At 44.9% G+C, this 10,539-nt stretch overlaps 1 long non-coding RNA gene across 1 annotated transcript in view; it reads left to right on the top strand.

The window, feature by feature from the left end:
* The first annotated feature begins 3,186 nt into the window (after positions 1 to 3,186).
* The window catches only part of LOC109286917, a 13,200-nt gene continuing 5,847 nt past the window's right edge, over positions 3,187 to 10,539 (top strand). The window contains exons 1-2 of the long non-coding RNA XR_002094710.1: positions 3,187 to 3,213; positions 4,901 to 5,020. This is a non-coding gene — a long non-coding RNA (uncharacterized LOC109286917). The remainder of the gene's footprint in view (positions 3,214 to 4,900; positions 5,021 to 10,539) is intronic.

Genomic DNA, 10,539 nt, shown 5'->3' on the forward strand with positions numbered 1-10,539 from the left:
ATTCAAGTAAAGATTTTCTACCCAAAGGGAATTTTGTGTTATTTTTCCTTTCAGGTAAGATTGTTATGTTGTTTTTATCTATACTAACCTTAAAATACAGTGCCACTCATCCACCTACACGTCCTACTCTGTCATGCCTATATAGTGTGTAACTTGACAGATTGATTATTGTCCTTCCATCAAGTCTCTGAGATGCCTATTATGTTGTCACCATTTAATACCAGGCATTCTGGTTCACCCATGTATTGCCATAGGGCGTGTGTAGATGAAATGGGGGCCCTAAATTGAAGGGGTGGGTTTTTAAAAACACCCCTTCAATTTAGGGCCAAGTAAACCTCTGTGTCGTGTACACACCCGTGCACTTACCTGCCTTGCCGGTGGCAGGGAGGGGAGGGCAAGCTGCCAGCAGGCGGAGCAGTCCCTGGGCTGCGGTGGGGGGGACCTGGTGCTTCCTTCCACAGAAGCAGCAGTCCTCCCTGCCCAGGTGGCACCTGCCCGCAGACACCCAGCTTGGGCAGTCCCAGAGGGCACTGCAGCTGTAGAGGGAAGCATTGGGCCCCCACACAGCTCAGGAAGGCAGGTTCCAGGGGGAAAAATGATCAGGCTCACTGCTTTTTTTCTTGGGTGGAGCCTGCCTTCCTGAGCTGCTGCCAGGCTGCCTGCACAGGCTTCCTACAGAGCCCCTGAGCTGCATGGAGCCTGGAGCTTTGCTCCGTGGCTGTAGGGCAGCAAACTAAAACTCCTCAGAGTTTTAGTTTGCTGTGCCCCAAGTCATTTAAGGTGCATTACGCCGCCAAATTTGCTATAGTGGCTGGAATTATTGTGCAATACGTCACCAACACATGCAAACACCAAGACCATTAAAGTGGTGTAAAAGCATTTAACCCACTTTACAGTGTTGTGCACACATGCCCCTCATTTCATCTACACACAGCCATAGATAGTTTCCCTTCTGGGATGACTCTTGACACATCAAGGTAATTTTTTTTGGACTTCTGTAAAGGCTTAATTTCTTGCTCTAGGCATTTTCTTATTGCTTTATTTCTTATTTTTGTAATCTTGAGACTCATCCAGCAAATTTCTGCAGTTAAGATCTTTAATTTACTTTTCTCACACTCCAGGATCCCAGTCTGGGTGGTTATAACAGTAGTCTCCCTTATACTGTGATTTTCATTTGTTCTGAGAGATTTTAGTTTTGCAAATCTTTCCATGTTTTCTGAATTCAGCAGAAGCTGATCCAACTGCTCTTCATCTTGCCTGTTTCTCAGTATTGATCCTCCAAAGTAGACACATTTTTCCACCTTGTTCTGGTCCTTCACTTCTAAGTTTGATCTTTGTCTTTCTCTTGCTTGCCAATTACTTTGATTTTTGTCTTCTCTATGTTGACCTGCAATGTGAATTTTCGGCTCCCCTGTTCCTAACTTGTTTGTCCCTTTGAATATTAACATTGTTCTGATTCCTTTAGTTCCTGGTGTACTTAGTGATACATTAGTCTTGTCCGTGCCAGCAGCTGGATCACATAATGCAGTGATCAGTTGGGTGACTTTCAATCTGTTTTTTGTGGGTAGCTTTTCATGGTTTCACAGAGAAAGCCTTTCCTCGTTTTGACTTGTTTCAGAGTAGGCGCATGTTATGTTTGCTATTTCAAGAGGAGCTTGACTTAGTATAGGAGGTGCTTTTTCAAAAATGTCCTTAAGAATCACTCAGTGCTGTTTGTATCTTGCCTCAGTCAGCTTCCCAAGAATCAGACTTCCCTTGTAAAAGTCAGTGAATTGCTATTGCAAAGCAAAGTAGTCCTGGCATCCCTGGACCGGAGGTATCGTATTAGCTTTTGGTTGCTATTACAAAGACTCATTCTTCCTTGCTGGGCTAATTAGCTCATTTTTTTGTGGATGCAGATTTTGATTTTGAATTGGCACTGTAAGGAGGGATTGAGGCTTCAAGGAGCTGAAACCCAGCTGTTGGTAGGCAACAGTTTATAGTCTGATTAGTCTGAAGGCTGGGAGCAAGCTGCAAATGGTGATTAGTAAATGAGGGTAGAGCCACAGGGAAGGCTAAGAGCTCAGGAGCAGAGTGGAAGGGGAGAGGAGATAGAAGGCTGCGATGCCGAGGGAGAAGCACAGAGCCTGGGTTGTTTCTCAAGGTCCGAAGGAAGGCAGCAAGTTTGTTTTGTTTACTGTAGGGACAAGGCTGCCCCATGTAAAATAGTGTGTTTATAAATGCCAGTCCCTTCTGGGTTGAAGGTTTCCAAAGAAGCTGGATGAGTAACCTGCTTACAGGCACTTCCTGGCATAACAAGGGCAAGGGTCAGTTTTGAGAAATGTCTAAAATAACAGGCAGGAAACTGCTCATGCAAGGATATTCAGTGCTAATGAAATAGCCCACTGGTACCCAGAGCCCTTACAAAAAGGTGTTGCTTGTGACCGTGGTACAGCAACTGGCTGGTCTAACCCAGGATCTTCCAGCAAATCCCAGAAAAGGTAGTGGCTTCCCACCCCTACTCCACTGTTTATTCACAGAAGAATTTGTGAAGCTTCAGCCAAGAGACGAGAAGCCACAGCCATCTGAAGAATGAGCTTTACGCTACGGGCAGGAGGGGCAGTGCTGTGTCAAATGCATTTGCTGCTATTTTGTTGATGGGCAGGACTAGACCATGTTTCTGCTCTTTGATTTGCAGCAAAGTGGTTTGTGCTCAGATTTGAAATGGACTCCCACAACCCATCAAAATGAAGAAAAAAATGCAAATGTGGAGTCAGTGGACATGAGCCAAAGGACAAGACTATAATGTAAAGTTGCAGTCTTGCAGTGCGTAGCAGACTGCTGGCTTGTAGGAGCTGAGAGCAGGCTGCAGCAGGGTGTACAGCCCAGCTCCAGGCAGTAGGCACTGATTGCAGGCTGCCTAGGAGGTCTGGGCAAGCTGCGAGAGATAATTAGTGAGCCACAGGAAGCTAAGAGACCCCCCAGAAAAGGGAGCTAGGAGCGAGATTTCCTCGTAGAGGAGCCAGAGAACAGAGTTAAATTCCTGGGTAAAAGAGAGCCAGAGCCACAGAGCCAGAGGTGTGGGGTCTGGGAGAAGACTCAGGGCTCCAAGATGGGAAGCAGCAGAACCACATCATGGACCTGAGTCAAAGACAGCCCGAGAAGGAAGACTGTAGTGCAAGGCAGCAGCAGGAAGCTGGACTCATCTTCTCAGACCTGGGAGGACTCAAGACTGTGAGTGCACCCTGTATGAACTATGTTAAGGTTGTGTTATGGTTCTGACATACATTTGTGATGTTTCCTGAGAGGCAAGTGTGCCTAGGAAATAAAGAACTGGGTGAAGTTTAAAGACTGTTTGAGCTAAGGCTAAGCGATCACACTAAACCTGCTACACACTGGTTCTACAAGCGCCACAGCTATCTAGTTTGCTCTCTAGTGTAGTGCAGGCCAGAGAACTTCACCAGTGTTTCTTTCTGTGGAGATGAATTCCACCCCTCACCCCCAACTTGAAAATGATGATTTAGGGGAAAGGCTGTCAACTGGCAAAAACTTGGGAAAATGTACTGGGATGTGTGGCTACTTTTAATGGCTCGGCTGCAGATTTGATGGATGTTAGTGATTGTCAGACTGACTCAGTTTACCATCTTTGGAAAAGGGTTAGTGGTGCTTATTTGCTCTGTTGGAACCACACAGTATTTTGAGACCCTTGAATAGAAGGAATTCTAGACAAACATGTTATGAAGTATTAATGTATTAAAGGAGGAAGAAGAATCCTAGAAGACCAGTGTGAAATACTAGCAGGAGGAAGTGGATCAGTGGCTGGGAATCCTGCAACTTGTTTAAATGTCTCTATTGGGTTTAGTGTTCCTGATCCAAGGAGGTGAGAGGAAAGGGGGTAGCAAACGGTTATTCCTTTGTAGCCACAAGCCAGAACATTCGGTAGGATCAAAAGTGTGTGTTTGTGTCCTTTGGGGAAGGAGAGAAACCAAACTGTGTGGCATGAAGCTCTGGACTGCTAAGGAAAGGGCATACCAAAGTGGGGGGCGGGAGCAAATTCAGTTGTCTAGTTTTGGAAATCTTGAGAACAGCAGCTAAGATGTTATGTAGGAGTAGGGTGGACTGGAGTCCTGAAGGCAGCAAACTGCCACACTGGGATGTTACATGAGACTGTAAAAATGCACTGTTACCTCTCCTTGGTCCCGGCTTCCAACTGCTGAAGTGCTGTAATAACTGCTTGCCGCTTGTCTGGAAATAGCTGCATGTTTCCTCATTCTGGATCTCAGGGTAATTTATATCTGTGTACAAAGCTGTTGTAAAAGTGTCCAGACCCCAATATAAGAGGCAAGATGGAGCTAGCTGCACTGGAACAGAAGCCAAGTTGCCCAAGTGGCTGCTTTTGGGGGATGACCAGCTTAAGGTTTGTCTAGGCCGGGGGTACAGCCCACAAGGCAGATCTGACCCATGGCTTTCACTGCATACAGTATGCAGAGCTGGCCTGGCACTTGGGCCCACGCTGGACTGCTCCATGCCCTCCCACCTGAAACTGTGGGGATTACAGGCACACACATTACAGAAGGGAAAGGTGAACAAAGATCACGAAGGGGTCAGAACTCACTGTGACCTTGTTCTGAGTTTGTACAGGCCCTGTCACAATAGGGCCCTGGTCTGTGACATGTTATAGGCATTACTGCAATACACATGATTTAAAAAAAAAAGAGTGGACAGCCAGGGTGATTCCATTAACCAACTGGAAATGACAGAGGGAACAGGCAGGTCTTTAAGTTAGGAATCATAATGCATCTTACCAAGCCCCTTCCTAGCCCCAGTGTGTTGGCAGGGGTCTCTTGCCACAATACATCCCTATGATTCCTGAACTGGCCAGTAGTTAAGCTAAACCTTAAGGCTTGTCTTGGTTTCACAGCCCTGGATGAGGAAGAGTTGCATCATCTGGCAGGTGTTACGAATACCATCCCATGGAAATGCTTCCTGTAGCCGGAAAGGCTGTCAGTGATCGAGAAAGCAGGATTCCAGGAAGTGCATGGTAAGTGAATGCTTCTGAAAGGTTATATTAGAGTGATGTTGTAGCTGTGATGGTCTAGGAATTTTATGACAGGCAAGGATTCCTTTGATGATATGTCTTATTGGACTAGTTTCATGATTGGGACAAGCTTTCGAATGCCTGTCTTTAAGTGGCCTGAAGTAGAACGTCTTGCATTCTTACACTGGCCAGCTCCATCCTAACTAAGGATGTGGCTTGTCCGATAAAAGATCTCGCCCAAAGAAATCCTTGCCTCTGAAAAATTACTCACTTTAATGCTTTGAGTGAGAGGAGCTCCTATCGGAACTCACCACTTCTAAAAGGAAGGCTTGGTTTACAAACACAGCAGCTTATAGTGGCACAGGGCCTGCTTGTTCAAAGTGCTTACAATTCTGGCCCGGACAGCAAGCAGAAGAGAGCTCAGTTTAACTATAGCTGTATGCAAACTCAGTCACGGCACTAAAGCAACTGTGAGCTACAAAGGCCTTCTGGGTAACAGTATGCAAATGAGTAACACCAAGCATATAATTTGGTTTTAACACTTCTGTTTTAATTATAGTTTTCGTGAGGCCCTGTGTCTTCAGTATGATTTAATCAACAATGAGATGGAAGAGGGGTCTCTGCTGGGATGTGTTAATGCTATGTGCAGGTAGTACTTGCCACCATTAGCCTGGGAAACTCTAGGCACGTAATGAGGGGTAGCATAGCATAGTTTGCCAAATGCACTGTATGAGTTGGAAAGAGAAATGGTGGAATTGTTCCTCCCCTTACCAGCAAAAATAAGTTGGCGCTTATGCAATCAACCCTGACACAACCCAATATGTAACATCCTAACCTGTCACAGGCAAAGCAGCAGGACCATAGTGGTCAATACCCTGTTGTTGAAAGGTTGTTAATATGAGCTTGAGAGATCCCAGGAAGACGGCCATGCCCCCTGCTACAGAGGAAGGCAAAAACCCTCATAGGCCATGCCAATCTGAGCACAGGGGCAAGACCAGAAACCTCAGTCACACCCCCGTCAGAGTTCCTAGCCCGGGCTGCAGCCAACACCCAGTGCCTCTGAGGAAGGTTTTAAACCTGACACATGTAGTAGTAGTAGAGCCGAGGGTAAAGAATTCCCTTCCGGCCCCATGCGACAGCCAGCAAAAGTCACAAATAGCCTGATCTGTAAAAGAAGTCAGATAACATACGTCCATCTCTCTAAAGCACTTGAGATCAATGGATAGAGAGCTGTTGCATTATTGCAAATTGGTAGTTTGTTTCTTTTTATTTAAAAATGTGATGGGCTGGGAGAAAATAATTTAGTTCTGTTTCTGTTGTCCTGGGCAGACTATGAAAGTTGGCTGCTTCTCAGATGTAGAAGGAGATGTGATTAAGGTTGCCTAATCCAACAATGACTTGTGATTAGAGACTGCAAACAATTTTGTGGGGTAATGGAAAGGCATCAGGTTAGAGTGTTAGGCTGCTGTTTTAGGTAACACAGTGGCCTGAAACCTTTCATTGGATTAAGACTGAAACTCAAGGGCAAACACCTGACTAGTTTCCATGTGGTTCAATGTGGACAGAACATGAATGTGGAAAGCATAGGTTCATAATTATCAAACATGATTCTGCAGCTAAATGGGCTCTCCATATGCCTGGTGCAACACCAGTGACCTCAAAAGTTACTTTTGTACCATGGACCAAATTAGAGTGATGTGTAGAAAAAGAATGTATTTAGATGTACAATGCAGCATGGGGACTCACCAAAGTCTGGGGAGTATCTTCAGGACTCTATTTATTTTAATTAATTAATTGCTTTTTAAATTCACACCACACTGCAGGCTGCCTGTTCCTGCATAGGTTTGTGAAGTTGATAGGATTTTTACTCTGGGTGTTTTGGTGCTTCAGTCTTATTTCAAAGTTAAAAGCTTTTAAAGATAATAGTTGGAACTAATAACCCTACAATACCAACCACTAGGCTTTTCACTTGACTAAAAAAAAAAAAGATTATTTGTGATAATCAATTTGTGATTATGATGTGCTTGCTTTCATGTGATGGCAGTAATTTCAGGCCTGTATCCCATGCACACATCATTCTTTATCATTCATTCTTGTTTCTGTAAGGTTGCAATACTTTTGTTTAATAAGCAAGCAATTTCAAGCTTCTGCAAGATATGGGAACAACAATGTGGAGACTGGTTAGAAAAGGTTTAGGAATTACTAGTACCCTGAAAATGTCTTTACGTGTAAATATGATTCTGAAATGGACACTTGGTATGAATTGAGCCAGGAAATTTTGAGTCTCATGGCTGGAGTCGCACAGCATGTCTTCATGCCATACATCTGTGCACTCCTGCTTGCCTCTGAGACTGACTTACCTACTTCCAGTAGCTGGAGATTTGACATCTTCTGTCAGTGGGGTAAATGGATATACTTTCTCCTCTGCTTTCTGCTGCACAGGGCAGGCATGGGACAGTGCATAAGTGGAACCGGGGTTACATACAAATTAGTTTGCTTAATGGCATTTTTTAAAAATGTTGCGATCCCTGTCTACAGTTCTTCACATCTGGGCTCCTTCTAGGTACCTGTGCTATCTATCCTTCCTTGGTCAGAACTATTCTTTTGTTCATATTCTAGTAGCATTTGCTTTCTGCAGTCAGATTCACAACCTTTGTGGCTGGACATGCATAGCTTTATCTCAAAGGGGCTGGAGGGGAGGGGGTAGAGTGGGGAATAAAAATAGTGACTATGATTTTAGAGATACAGAAGATACTTGTCATCCCCCAGTACTATGAGAACACTAAAGCATTAGGGTGCAGGTACTGGATGCATTACAGCCAAACTCAGAATTTTAGTTTAATGTGGGTCTGAAATGTAGGTGCAAAAGGTGAAGGAACCTAGGATTTTTGCTTTGGGCCCATTCCTGGGCCCCAGTTGTACAAGTCCATCTGCACAAACGATTCCATATATTTGTGGGGTTGCACAGTCTGTCTGGAGGGTCAGAGCTCTATGTCATATTTTGCTTGGGATGATGTACCAATGGCTCTCAGCTCTGACAGTTGGCACTCTATACACTGGGAATACCCATGCAGTTCTCCCACAACAGGCCTTTAAGGAACGGGAGCAAAACTGATGGGAGAACAGGAACAAAACAACAAATCAGTAACTTTATTTTTCCTGCCTTCCCTGACCTATTTTGCCTTTGGGAAAGCAGATGGTATCCCCCGCTGCTCAGACAAACTTGGGGCAGATTGAGGACAGCAGGTGAGGAAACATGAGGGGATTAAATCCACTCTTTAGGAGTGTTTTGGTGGTAAGAGTTTTTGCACGCATTTTGGCTGCCAAGTGAGACTTGTTGTCTTGCAGCCTGAAAAGATTTCCATCAGCAGAGGGAGCTGCTACACTTCTTTTACGTGCCCTACCAGCAGAAGGTTGAAAAATGGCAACTTTTGGAACAAAGAAAGTGTTCTTGAAAGACTTTTTAAAATGACTTTAAGAATCAGTTATGAAATGTGGAAAGAATTAAAACAACCTGCCAGCTGAAGCCTCTTTTAAAGAGAGAGACTACAACTAGACCTCGAAGCAAAGAAGAATGTGGCGGTGGTGGGGAAGGGCGTACCCTTGCTGTATGTCATGCTTGGCTGTGTCATCTCCTCCTTTTGCTTCTCTGCTGAACAGTAGAGATGACAGACAAAAAAACAATAACTAGCCACTTCTTCCTCCCTGTGCTTTCAGCAATCAAAAGGAGGCTGTAACAGGAGCATGATCTCACCGCACTGATGTTACTGACTGGTATTGGAAAAAGCAAATGAGGCGGATGCCAAATTTGCTCCCATGTAGGTATGGGGGGAGGAAGGGGGAGAGATGAACTTGTTGCGTTGGCCTGTGGAAAAGGCTTTCTGAGCTTCCTTGTTGCTGGAGCATTCAGATTTCAAGAAGCAGCCTTGATTTGTATAAATGCGTCTTATTCAACAATTTCATTCCAAGTGCTGCATCGCTGCTGCGTAGCACAGTCTTAAAGGGCTTCGCTGCCCCTGTTTGTCATAGATCAGGTTGCAAGTCCAGAGGCCCCATCCACCCAAATTCCTCTGTAATCTTTCACTTCAGAGGATTGGCTGGTTGTTTTCCAGGAGCAACACCATGAAAAGAGCCTGTGTCAGCGGGAGCAGATGGAAACCTGCTGTTGTATGGAATAAACATCTAGGATTCCTCCATATTGCCACGGTGGGCTAAGCCCATACCTCATTCCCTTGCCCTTTTTCCAGCCTAGCATCCCTAAATAACATGCTCTTGTGGTTTTTGTGGGCTATATTTCATTTCCTATTTGTTTAACCCACTGATTACAGTGTGTTACAGGGCACTCATCTGTGTACCAAAGAGGAGACTCAGTCTGTTTAGCTGGAGCTAATGAGCATTGTTCTTATTTTTGTTGGTTTGTTTTAAATTCGTGCTGGAGCAGCTGTTGCTTTCAACTTTGGAGGTCCCCCATGCAGTCCCTGCTGTGCTGGTCAGGGTAGCAGCCATCACCTTTGCAAACACTGGTCCTGCACATAAGCATATGCATGAACCTTCACAGGATCAAGCTCCTTGGCCTCTAGCAAAGAACGAGCCTAGTGCCTCCCAATGCAGCCTTCTGTTGCTGTACAAATGGGTAGCTGTGTAGCTTACATTTGTAGACCTACAAATCTATCTTGGCTCAGATTTGAATCTGGGCTCTACTAGGCTGAATGTAGGTGCTCTATCACTTGAAGTAGATCAGTCTTTAACTACTCTTAGTACTAGTGCTATTGGCATTATTTATATAGATTTCCACTGATTGCAGGAAAGGTGTTATGTAGGCAACCCTTCCATCCTGATTTTGATCCTGCATACTGAACACTGCTCCAGTGCTGTTGTCGTGTATGTCTCTGGTGGCCATGGGATAAAGTTGTATTCCACTGCTGCACAGTTCTGCTTGCTCTCTGACCTTCAGTAAGTAGCATTTGGGACAGGAAGTAGAATTTGCCATTTTTTCTGCTCTGCCTTGGCAGTTCTTCTCTGCTTATAGGGGGTAGCTCCAGCATGGATGAAGTTTTGCCAGGTGGAACAATCATGAGTGAGATATTCCCAAGACTTCGGGTTAATGTTAAATTGTTTTAAGGATGACTTGAAGGAGTCCTTGAAGCATTTCTTCTGGCCTCCCCAAAAGTGCTTTCCCTCCTTTAGCTCACCATAAAAGATCTTCTTTGGCAGCCTAGCCCTTGGAGTAAAAAGGGTGAGGTTTGCTGGTTCTCTAATTACTCAGTGGTCCTGAGTGTTCTGCACTCTTGTCCCCAGCCGTGCCCCTGTACAAGCTCTGTTTCTTGCACTGATGAGCAGGAGAAAGTCATAGTGTCTGTGGAACTGCTGTGAACCACTGTCTTTATCTGGGAGCCTTAGGCTCTTATAGGGTTTTTGAGCTGAGGACATAAAGCACCTTGCCAGCAGAGAAACATGGTGATTTTTTTTTATTTTTTTTTGGGGGGAAAGTGAGAGATCGGGGGAAAGTGATTCTATTCAGT

This window comes from Gavialis gangeticus, unplaced genomic scaffold, assembly GCF_001723915.1.
Source record: "Gavialis gangeticus isolate Ggan-Ray unplaced genomic scaffold, GavGan_comp1, whole genome shotgun sequence".
Taxonomy (NCBI): Eukaryota; Metazoa; Chordata; order Crocodylia; family Gavialidae; genus Gavialis; species Gavialis gangeticus.